Source organism: Sciurus carolinensis, chromosome 2 (genome assembly GCF_902686445.1).
Source record: "Sciurus carolinensis chromosome 2, mSciCar1.2, whole genome shotgun sequence".
Lineage (NCBI taxonomy): Eukaryota > Metazoa > Chordata > Mammalia > Rodentia > Sciuridae > Sciurus > Sciurus carolinensis.
Genome location: NC_062214.1, coordinates 72,711,709 through 72,724,626, shown reverse-complemented (window position 1 = coordinate 72,724,626; position 12,918 = coordinate 72,711,709). Strand labels below are relative to the sequence as shown.

The window sequence follows — 12,918 nt, the reverse complement described above, 5'->3', positions numbered from 1 at the left end:
AGCGCTAATCTCTAATAAGACTTGAATGTGAGGAAAGGGTTTGGGGTTCATGATACAGCCTAAGAATTTGAGTTGTTTTTTCAATATCATCTTTCTGAGAATTGTAATGGCCAGGCCATCCTCTGTAATAGTTTTTTAAGTTGTGAGAAATCGTCTTTCTCACTATCAGAGTCATGTGTGGAGATCTGAGGGTCAGCACGATGTCCTTTGCCTGTGACATCATCAGAGTGAAGTTCGGGGTCTACTGCCTTTCTGTTCTTAAATCTGAACTACTTTAGCATATTACCCTCATCTGTCTCACAGGGAGGGCTGACTGCTATCCAGAATTCTGATTGATTTATAGCATGCCACTCTTTTCTCTTTCAGTGAGGGATGATATTCACAGCATACATTATGATAGACTCTAAGGTATATACTGAAATGAAGAGGAAAAATGGGTGTGGCAAATCACACAGATATTATAAAAATGTTGTCCAGGTCAGTCATATTTCACTGCAGATCTCCAGGCTGCAGGAACTCATTTCTTACTGAACTTATGAATGTGGTATGGAAAATACATGTTTACAGAGCAAGAAAATAAGAGTGTTAACTCTGTGTATGTGCGTGTGTGCATGCAGTGTGCAGTCTCATGGATCTAGAGGCTTTGTAGCCAACCCTGGTGTTGCCCAGCAGAGACCTACAGGCTATAAGGAAGAAGGTGTGTGGGGTAAGTGGACAGTCTATCCCACTGCCAGATTCTTGGTTTAGCCAGCAAATGTACAGAGTCTTCATTAAGACTATGTCTGTCTCTCAGATCATTGTATGGAGATTTGGAGTATGTTGTGCTGCCTTGTTATTCTGTCTTTTGGGTTTGGTCACAGGTAATAAAATTCCACGGTGTGTGTGTCAACAAAAATACTTGATCTCTGAATTCTTTATGAAGTCTAAAAATAAGATCTTAGTTATCACAGGGATTTCTAAGAGGGAGGCTTGGAAGGACAGTTATCTATTGATCATTTGTAGAAGGAATGCTATGCCAAGAAAAAACTCTTGACTTCAGAGGTATGATTCATGATCCCTGTCACTGACATTTCTCAATATTGGCTTCTAATGTCCCAAAGTCATGTCTTCCAAAAATGCTTTAAGAGGGACCTTAAGATACACTATCATATACTGTCCAAATATGGAGCTTTTAGAATATGTGGGAGACAGGCATTTACCTTTGAAAAAGTGGTTAATGACACTCGAACTGGTGAATGAGTAACAGGGAGTAGGATGAAGAAAGAGGAGGAAAGACCCTGGATCTTGTGGTGTCTTCCTGAGGCTGGTGCATGTGAGTTTGGCACTATGGAGAGATAAGGAAGTTGCTTTGCCATTAGTTCCCTATTTGCCCATTCTTCTCCTGAGCCCAAGGTCTTTTGTTTATCTTTGTTCATTTTTCACACAAAATAATAATTATAATTTTGAAATAATTTTAGATTCTCAGAAAGATGCTTAGGTAGTACAGAGTCCCATAAACCATTCTGATTTCTGCAATGTTAATATATTACCAAATCATGCTATTTATGAAACTAAGAAATTAAACAGTGTTACAAAACTGTTTACTGAAATAAAGACTTTCTTCTTTTTATATTCAGTTTTTCTAATAATGCCATCTTTCTGTTCCAGAATATAATCCAGAACATCATATTATATTTGCAATCAGGTAGATTACTTAATTATTCCTGCATAACAAGGTATCACATAGTTTAGAAGCTCAAAACCACACACACCTTACTCACGGTTTCTGAGTCACAAATACCAAGATGATTGCCAAGGCTGATGTCTCAAATGAAGGCTCAGCTAGGGAAGGATGCCCTTCCAAGTTCATGTGATTGTTGTAAGAATTAATTTCCTTCTCAGGTCAAGATGACTTCACAGGCAAAAGTTTTCAAACCTTGGATGATTTTTCATCGGCCCATCACAAAGTCTTCAAAAAATTTAAAAGCAAACAAAAATATCAGTGAAGCTCACTTCCAAACATATTGAATAAGCCCAATTTTACCCTAATGACACAATTAAAGACATTTAAAGTGATTTTATATATATATATATATATATATATATAATATGCCTTATAAATATGAAAACAAAATCCTCAAGGCAGTACTAGAGAAACCAATCAGCAATATGTACTATATGCTATGACCAAGGGTGTTAATCTCAGAATGAAAATTTGCTTTAACATAAAAAACAAGGAGTGTAATATTGCATTGTATTCTACTTCCAACAGAAAAAAGAATAAAAAGCACATGATTATTTAAAAAGATTCAGAATAAGCATGTAAGAAATCCAAACTATATAATAAAATCTCAAGACAAATTAGATACAGAAGGAACTTTCTTTGCCTAAAAATGACATGGCAAAAATCTCATATGACATCATATGTTATATGAAAAAAATCAAAATTTTCCTCAATTTAGAAACAAGTGAAGGTTTCCCACTCTTACCATTTCAATGTTTTACTGGAAGATAATGTCAGGACTACACTAGAAAAAAATAAATAGCAGAACTTCACATAAGAAAGGTCAAGATATACATCTCGGTCATTTGATCCAAGATGGCAGACTAGAGGGTGACTGCATCTCCCGTCACTCCAGAACTCAGGATTCAAGAAGGGGAGGTAATGAGAGACTCGGACCAACATAGAGACGCGGGGTGAGTCTCTCCCACCGGGTGAAGCTAGGCCTGGGCAGCAGGCCCAGACAGGGGCAGCTTCTTGGAGCAGGGCAGGGCAGCGAGAATCTTCCCTAAACAGCCCTGTTCTCTCCAGTGGCAGGCTCGATCCACAGCCAGCTTTTCGGAGCAGGCCCGCCCAGAGCCAACCCCAAGCCTTGGACCCAGCGGCGGCCCGGCTCCAACGCGGCTTCTGGGACCAGGGCAGGGCAGCAAGAGACTTCCCCAAGAAGTCCTGCTCCCTCCCACGGCAACAACTGGGATAGATTCAAACTAAAAAGCTTTCTCTCAGCAAAGGAAACTATCAGCAATGTGAAGAGAGAGCCTACAGAGTGGGAGAAAATCTTTGCCACTCATACTTCAGATAGAGCACTAATTTCCAGAATATATAAAGAACTCAAAAAGCTCTACACCAAGAATGCAAATAATCCAATCAACAAATGGGCTAAGGAAATGAACAGACACTTCACAAAAGAAGATCTACAAGCAATCAACAGATATATGAAAAAATGTTCAACATCTCTAGTAATAAGAGAAATGCAAATCAAAACTAAGATTCCATTTCACCCCAATTAGAATGGAGGTTATCAAGAACACAAGCAACAACAGGTGTTGGCAAGGATGTGGGGGAAAAGGAACACCCATACATTGCTTGTGGGGTTGCAAATTAGTGCATCTACTCTGGAAAGCAGTATGGAGATTCCTCAGAAAGCTTGGAATGGAACCACCATTTGACTCAGCTATCCCACTCCTTGGCCTATACCCAAAGGACTTAAAATCAGCATACTACAGAGATACAACCACATCAATGTTCATAGCTGCTCAATTCACAATAGCCAGATGGTGGAACCACCCTAGATGCCCTTCAATTAATGAATGGATAAAGAAACTGTGGTATATATTATATACAATGGAATATTACTGTGTTAAAGAATGATAAAATTATGGCATTTGCAGGCAAATGGATGAAACTGGAGAATATCATGCTAAGTGAGATAAGCCAATCTCAAAAAACCAAAGGACATATGATCTCGCAGATAAGCAGATGATGACACATAATGGTGGGTGGGAAGGGTTAGTGTTAGGGTTAGGGTTAGGTTTAGGTTTAGGGTTAGGGAGGGTGGCAAGAGTGGAGGAAGGAAGTACTGTACAGAGGGAAAAGAGGAGTGGGAGGGGTGGGCGGGAAGGGAAAAAATAACCGAATGAATCAAACAACATATTACCCTATGTAAATTTATGATTACACAAATGGTATGCCTTTACTCCATGTACAAACAGTGAAACAACACGTATCCCATTTGTTTACAATAAAAAAGAAAAAGGACGTCAAACTATCTCTGCAAATGACATGGTCCTATATATAGAATCATAAGGACACTAATAAATGCAATTAGAAGTAAAAATGAGTCTGGCAAAATTGCAGGACAGATGAAAACCACAAAAATTCATTGCATTCCTATACAGTAGCAACAAACAATCTAAAAATGAAACCACAAAATCATTTTTCCTTAAATAGTACCATAAAAGAAAAATACTTAGAAATAAATTTAATAAAATAAGCATAGTTTATGTACAGTGTCTAAACTTATTGAAATTAATTAAGTCTAATTATAAATGGAAACATTTAATGTTCATTAACTAGGAGGCTTATTATTGTCAAGATAACTTTCAAGTGGTTCTATAGATTTGATGCAATCCCTATTGAAATCTAAGAGGATATCTTTTTATTTTTTTTGCCTAAATTAACAATCTGCTAATAAAATTTGAAGATAAATGTAATAAACCCAAACCAGTCAAAACAATTTTGAAAATGAATAACAAGCATAGTAGTCTCATATGTCCTGATTTCAAAAATTACTTTAAAGGAGGGGCTGGGGTTATGGCTCAGTGGTACAGCACTTGCCTGGCATGCGTGAGGCACTGGGTTTGATTCTCAGCACCACATACAAAATAAGTAAATAAAGTAAAGACATGGTGTCCATCTACAACTAAACTATTTTAAAAATTACAAAAAATACTTTAAAGGGATAGTAATCAAGACTTATGGGACTATTATAAGAATAGATATTTATATTAATGGAATAAAACTGAGTGCCCAAAGATAACACTTACATATGATCAATTATTTCTAAAGTTGTTAAATCCATTCAATATGGAAAGTATTATTAATCAAATGTTTCCAGGTCAACTGGATTTCACATACAATTGGAACTTGTCTGTCACAACATATAAATAATTGAAGCAAATTGTTCATAACCTAATACCCAAATACAATTGCTAAATAGGGAAAATGCATAGAGGAAAAGAAATACATCTTTGTGACCTTAAGTTAAAAAATGTTCTCTAAGGGTTGGGAATAGCGCTCAGTTGGTAGAGTGCTTGCTTCACATGCACAAGCCCTGGGTACAGCCCCCCCCCCCACAAAAAAAGAAAATGTTCTCTAAGATAATAAATGTTCTCTAAGATAAAACAGTAAAAGCACAAGAAATAGTAAAAAAAAAATAGACATATTGAACATCATAATTAAGGATTATGTGATTCAAAAATCACAAAGAAAAAGATACCTCAAAAGAATTAGAGAAAATCTTTCTAAGTCATATAGCTGCCATGAGTGTTATCCAGAATCCATAAACACATAAACATACCTTACAAATCAAATAAAAAGGAAAATATCACAATTAAAATCAATTATTTGACAGTCATGGACAATAGGCACACAGACACTAAACATATGTTATGATTTGGATGTGAGGATGTACCCAAAAGCTCACGTGTGAGACAACACAAGGAGGTTTGGAGAAATGGTCTATAGCCTTAAACTAATCAATGAATTGATCCCTGATGGGATTAACTGAGTGGTAACTAAAGGCAAGGTGGGGTGTGGCTGAAGGAAGTGGTTAATGGGAGGCAGGGTTTGGGGTATATATTTTGTATCTAGAAGAGTGGAGTATCTCTCTCTCTCTGCTTTCTGATCATAATGGAAGCTGTTTCCCTCTGCCAAACTCTTCCACCATGATTTTCTGCCTCACTTTGAGCCCTGAGGAATGGAGCCTGCTGTCTATGTATTAGGACCTCTGAAACTGAGCCCTCAAATAAACTTTTCCTCCTTTATAATTGTTTTGGTTGAGTCCTTTCAGTCACAGCAGTGAGAAAATACTTCACAAATATGAAAGGCACATCACTAAATGCAAAAAAAGGAAAAAATATTGCATTGTTCAATTTATATGACACTTTGAAAAAGTATGTGGTAAAAGGATTAGCAATTTCTAAAGGCTTGGAAAAGATGAAGGTTGAATTCGTGACTACAGGTAATTTCTTTAGGGCAGTGAAATAATTATGTATGGTAATTTAATGATGAATTCATAATTATGCTTTTCAAATCCTATTTTAACACAAAATGAACCTCAAAATATGAAAATTAACATTATTTGGTAGGTTAAAGCATCCCATGGAAGAATGCAGAGCAAGTATCACAAATGTAAGAAATACCCTCACTGAAGGGAATGTGGGAAAAAGAATTGATCTAAGTAATTTATAAAATGAGTGGAAAGTCTACATTTAAAGGAAAAGTTGGTAAAGTTGTTTCCCATTATACATTTTCTACTTTGAAACCACTATGTGTATAATTTTAGATATTATGAGTGGATGACAGTCAATTTGTTCACTGTTAATAGTACAAGGCTACATAGAATAGGGGATATATAGATTGATTCATGTGATATTGAATTATATGTGATGCTGTAAGCACATTAATAGGAATTCATGTTTAACAATATAGTTGCATCACAGTAGAAATCTTTATAGATTTGTGTACATGTATGAGTTAGTATACCCATATATATATATATATATATATATATATATATGGGTATATGTATATATATATACACACACATATATATATCTTTGTTCTGTGAGCTGAGAAGGTCTCAAATCAACAAATGTCCCAATATCAAGGAACATACCAGGTACACAGATCTTTCTACTTCCAAATTCCAAAGTAAGGAACTAATTCATTTCATCATGAAAAAATGGTGGATAATGGCCAGGGAATAAATCTAATTTATTATTTAGATTTATTTATAAATCAGATTTATTTCTGCATCATGTTCTAGTTCCAGAATGAAACAAAATGATAAACACAGCCAAGGAAACAACCATGCAACAATATCAAACTAAATATGGAATATTTCAAAATGGGACAGGAGTCAAGTAAAAGACCTCCCAATAGTCAACCCTGGAGCAATCTGAACAACTAAATAAATAAAGTTGCATAAGTAAAGTGTAAAATAGATATCCATTTTTACATAATGCTGTAATAAATGATTGAATAAATGTATAATTAATAGACAAGTACACATGGTGAATGATTCCAAATGAGTTTTTGTAGATACTTTACCCAGAAGAATGTGGAGCATGACAGCCTTTTTTCTTTTTCTTTTTTTTTTTTTTTGTGGTACCAGGGATTGAATCCAGGGGCACTTTATCACTGAGTTTACATCACAGCCTTTTGCTTAGGGCCTTGCTAAGTTGCTGAGACTGGCCTCGAACTTGCTACTGGGAATACAGGCATGTGCCACTGCACCTGGCACTTGACTGCATACTTAATCTGTACTGTACCCAGTGACTTCTTTTCAAATAGCATGACATGGAGAGGGGGAAAATGCATAACTTTATAATATGGAGATGTGATCCATACTCACTTGTCAAGGTGATAAAACTAACATAAACAGTAACAAAATATATAGACAATATATACCCTTTGTGTTGGCTTTCCATTACTAAAATGATACCTAAGATAGTGAATTTATAAAGAAAAGACTTATTGTAGTTTATAGTAGGTCCTACTGCTTTAGGGCCTGCAGTGAGGCAACACTTCATGATGGGAACTCATGGTGGATCAAAACCACTTACCTCATCATGAGACAAGGGGTAAAGAAAACAAAAAAAGAGGAATGGGCTGAGTCCCACAATGTCCTTCAAAGGCATCCCCTTCTATTACCTAAATATCTCCTACTAGAGCCAAACTCTTCAACGTTTCACTACCTCCCAATAGTGTCACTCAGGGGACCAAAACTATTACTATAGGTAAATGGTGGGCATTTAAAATACTAACTATACCACACTCTTTATGATGGATTGAAAACAGTACTTTCCTTCTGTGGCCTTCTTCCCTGCAACCCACAACTGCAATATAATTTAATCTAAGAGAAAACCATCAAAGAAACAGCAAATTAGGAATGCTGATGCCATTTAAGAAATACTTTGAGAATCTATCACAGCCAAAGGGACCTAAACAGTCAGAATACCTAAATGTGATATGTTATAGTGTATGGAATACTGGAACAGAAATGGTACAGATGGAACAAATGTGGTACAGTAAATGGAATCCTGGAATAGAAAATGGAAATGTAATACAACTAATAAAATCTATTGATGGCTGTATCAGATAAATCCATGGTGTGGGAACATTCTATCAAGTATCTGACCAATACTTTGCAAGTGTCAGGGTCATTAAAAATAAATGAATATGGATAAATTGTTTCAGATTGAAGACCTAGATGTGGCAGGTAGACCCTAAAATGGCACTCAATGATCCCCAAGTATTGGCATACACTACTTTCTCATCTGATACTTTCCTGTAAGTGTGGCCAGGAATTATGAGTTTCTTTCAAACAAGAGGATACTTCAAAGGTGATGAGGTGTCACTTGAGTGGCTATGTTACTTAAGTTTTTGATTTTTGTTTTGCTAACAAACTCACTCCCTGATAGATTTATGAACTACTTTACCATGTAGGAGAGGTACACATGACAAGAAATTTAATGTAGCCTCTGACTAATAGCCCACAAGGAAATGGAGTTATCTGTCCAATAGCCTGCCATACAGTTCTCATTTGAAACTAATCTAAGCCCCTTTTCAAATCTCCATTCAGAGGTATTGTGTAATTTAGAATAATAAGATAATTCTAATTCTTCCTCCCATTGTTTGTATTATTGTTGTTACTCATTTCATACACATACATATACAAGTATACATACATACATACAAATGTATAAACACATATGCATAATATATATACATAAGCATACATAATAAAATGCATTGCTACAATTATTTTTAAGAAACTATTATTTGTGAAATTAAAATTCTTAAACCTCTATAAAAGTAAAAATGGTAAATAATCAATAGGCTAAGAAAGGCATCATAAAAATAAGGAATCATATGAAATCATTCATATAATAGAATCATATACAGTGTTCAATTAAAATCATAAATTACTAAATCAGATGGCATAATAAGAAAACAAGAAAAAAGGCAACAAACAATAATAAATGCAGAAGATATTCATTCAACAATATCAATAATGGCTTTGAATGTTAATAATTTATATGTTTTGATTTAAGGACACAGATTGTTAAGAGTACATGAAAAAACAAGATCCAAATATATGGTATCTATGGGAAGTCCACTTTAAATACAAAGACACATGAAAATTAAAAGTAAATTGAGGGAATATAATTTGCTCAAATTCAGTTCCCAAATTGTATTCCACGCCTTTTTTTTGGGGGGGCGGTGCTGGGGATCTAACCCAGGGCCTTGTGCTTACAAGGTAAGCACTCTACTGACTGAGCTATCTCCCCAGCCCCAACTATCTCCCCAGGCCCTCTATGCCTTTTTAAAATTATGTCAAAATGAATTCTAATGTTACATGTAATCAAAAAGAAAAAAATTTATAAAAAAATGTAAAATAAAAAAAGTTGATGGAATGAAATATACCGTGCTGACACTAATCAAAGAAAGTTAAGATACCTATAGTAATGTCAAAACTAAGAAAATGTCAAAGCAAGTAAAGTCAACAAGAATAACAGTCATGACAAAAGGATAAAGGTGTTAGGGCTCAGTTTTCCAAAAACATATAACAATTCTTAACACGTATGTATCTAAAAACAGAGTGTCAAACTATATATGGCAGAAACTGATGGAAGAGCAAGGAGAAAAAGATGAATATACTATTATACTTGGAAATATCAACACTATCACAAGTGAATTGATCCAGCAGGCAGATTTTCAATAAAGATATACTTCAATAGCACCATCAATAAACAGAATATAATTGATTACTACAGTCCTCTTCAACAATTACATACACATTCTTCTTACAGTTTCGTGGAACATCCATGATGACGGACTACATTCTGATCCAAAAAGCAAATTCAGAAGAATCAAAATCATACCCTATATCTCTCAGGCTACAATGGACTTAAGCTACAAGTCAAAGAATAAGTGGAAAGAGAACTGGAAAATCTCAAAATGCATGAGGGTTAAATGATGCATTTTTAAATAACATGTGGATGAAGAAAAAGATCTCAAGAGAAATTAAAACAAATTTTGAACTATATGAAAATAAAAATACAAGTCTTCAAAACTTGATGAGAAGAAAGTAGAGCTGGGAGGGAAATATTAGTACTGAATGCATATTTTAGAAAAGATATAAGAGCTAAGTAAATCATCTATGTTTCAATCTCTGGAACACAGAAAAAGAAGAGCAAATTAAATCCAAAGTAAATTGAAAGAGCAAAAAGTAATAATTAAAGCAACTGGAATCTCTGAATGAATATTGATAACTCACTGGTTCCCAGAACATGAAAATGTCCAAATTATGAGGATAACCATAATATCCTAAACTCTATTTTTGCTTCAAGGAATACAAAAATTTTCCCTCTTAAATGAGAACATGATTTTCAGAAATGATCAAAGGCATACTAACACAGGGAAAGTTTAAAATCACTACAACAGGGCTGGGGCTGGGGTTGTAGCTCAGTGGTAGAGCGCTTGCCTAGCTCATGTGAGGTACTAGGTTCAGTCCTCAGCACCACATAAAAATAAATGAAACAAAGGTATTGTGTCCATCTATAACTAAAAAATTTCTTTTAAAAAAGAGGGCTGGGGATGTAGCTCAATGTTATAGCACTTGCCTAGCATGTGTGAGGCCCTGCATTCAATCCCCAGCACTGAAAAAAAAAAAAAAATATATATATATATGTATATATTACATAATACACAAATACACACACATATACATATAACTATAATAATAAAAATTAAACTGCATAAGAATAGATTTTAACCTCCTCACCACAAAAAATATAACTTGGTGAGATGATGTATACAATAAGTAATTAGCTTAAATAAATCGTAAGGTTACATATATACAGATAAAAGCAACAAATTTTACCCTATAAACATACACAATTATTTGTCAACTAAAAATAAATCAACAAATTTGGCAAATTCTTTATGAATAATTCACTTTAAGAAATTTAAGTACATATGTAATGTAAGAACACGTAACAGAAAAAAAAAACCGCCTGTAAAATACAAGCAACAGTCTGAAAACCAAGGAAATTCATGAAGTTTGTAAACGAACACCACATGACGTGTAAGAGGTCATGCAGACACAGACGTGAGGACGTGCCTGTCTGCAGGGAAGCACCAGGGAAAGCCAGCTTGCCCTCCGCGCGGCACTGCAGCCCGCCGCCTCCACCCGCACCCGACCCACCGCCGCCCTGCCCGGCACCTCAGATTCCCCAGGCTTCTGCACCTCCCCAGGCTTTGACTGCCTCTCCGGGGCGGCCGGTCTCAGGTCCCTTCTGCGCGCAGCTGCGGAACTCCTTCATCCCTTTTCCGGTCTGACTGCTCAAAGCTTCCGATGTGTGGTACGCCCCAGCGGGATGAGTAGGATCCTGAATTTTCTGATCCACGAGTTCCATCTGTATCTTAAAAGGGACCAAGGGCACAAGAACCTGCAGTCCAGGTAGGGGCATCCACGATCGCTGGGACTACTAATTCATGAGCCTAGGGCTTCTCTCCGTCCCTCTCTACCCTCGCTCCTGCCGGTTCCAACCAGAGACACGTGCACCGAACAGCGACCGTCTTCACTAGTTCAGTCTTACTGATGGGCAGATTTCACGGGCTGGGACTAACTTTTCAAGGAACTAGACCCAGATATTCAAAATTCCGTAGTACAGCACGCATTCTTCCACGGAGCTGTCCCTGCATTGCTTCCTGACCTGTCCTGTCTCTCCGTACCCTTTTTTACCCTTCCTGCCACTACCATCTTAACACATACCAGTTCTCAGCTATGCTTCAAATCCTCCGGGCTCTTCTCATGCCTTGGCCTGTGCCAGCTACTGGCTCACTTCTGCTTTACTCACTGGTCCCTATTCTTTAGAACATCTTATAGTACTCCTCCTCCAAGAAGCCTTTGTCCATCCTGTTTCATGTGGATGCTGTCCTCTGGGTACCAGGGGCAGCTCTTCCTCCTATAGTTTCTTCTACATTTTCTGTACTCCCACTGGACTGAAATCTCAGAATATAAAAACTGTGTTGTTCTCCTATAAGCCCCATGCAGAAAGAGCAATGCAAAAGTTTGCCTGAAAATCTAAGAAGTCACAAGCATAAAAAAAATCTTTAAAAATATTTACAAGTAGAGAAGATAAAATAAATATTAGTTTATACCTCCTTTCTACAAGATCATATTTTAATACCATGTGCTGCCTGCAAATGTGTGTACACATTTTCTAAGTGAGTTTTTTTTTTTTTTCTGAACACTGAAAAATCATCAGTCATCAGAGTAGGAAAAGAATATATGTTTATATTATTGGCAATATTTGTAATGAAAAGCCATGTAGACATTTACAAAACCTATGGAGAAGGAAAAAAAATACCAGCCAATGTCTACAACTATCTGGTAAGAGAAAAATCAAATCATATGCCAAAATTTATTTTTATATTAATAAAATGACTTGTCTCTGTGTTCAGAAATGGAGTCTCAGTGTTCTGTCCACACAACTTAATGCTTCACGAACCTTTCTCAATTATGACACACCTAACCTATAATGGAAACATACATGGTTTTTTAAGCATAAAGCTTTGCAAAGTTTGTCTTTTGGTTCCCAACAAATATCTGTCCTTCTCATTTTCTTTTAGAGATCATTTCTGGAAAACACTAAAATGGAGAAAGTGTGACACTTTTCATTCCTAATCAAAGTTATTTTTCCATTCAATTAGCATAGTAATGCTTAGACAAAAATTGAAAAGATGCTCAGGTGTAACAGCACACACCTGTAATCCCAGGGGTTTAGGAGGTTGAGGCAGGAGTTCAATTCAAAGCCAGCCTCAGCAACTTAGCAAGGCCCTAAGCAACTCAAAGAGACACTGTC

General features: G+C 36.1%; 1 long non-coding RNA gene across 1 annotated transcript in view; it reads right to left on the bottom strand.

The window, feature by feature from the left end:
- The window catches only part of LOC124977881 (uncharacterized), a 120,103-nt gene extending 108,734 nt beyond the window's left edge, over nucleotides 1-11,369 (bottom strand). Inside the window, exons 1-2 of the long non-coding RNA XR_007107277.1 lie at nucleotides 11,298-11,369; nucleotides 1,752-1,948 (exon numbers count right to left, since the gene is read on the bottom strand). This is a non-coding gene — a long non-coding RNA (uncharacterized LOC124977881). The remainder of the gene's footprint in view (nucleotides 1-1,751; nucleotides 1,949-11,297) is intronic.
- Nucleotides 11,370-12,918: the final 1,549 nt, after the last annotated feature.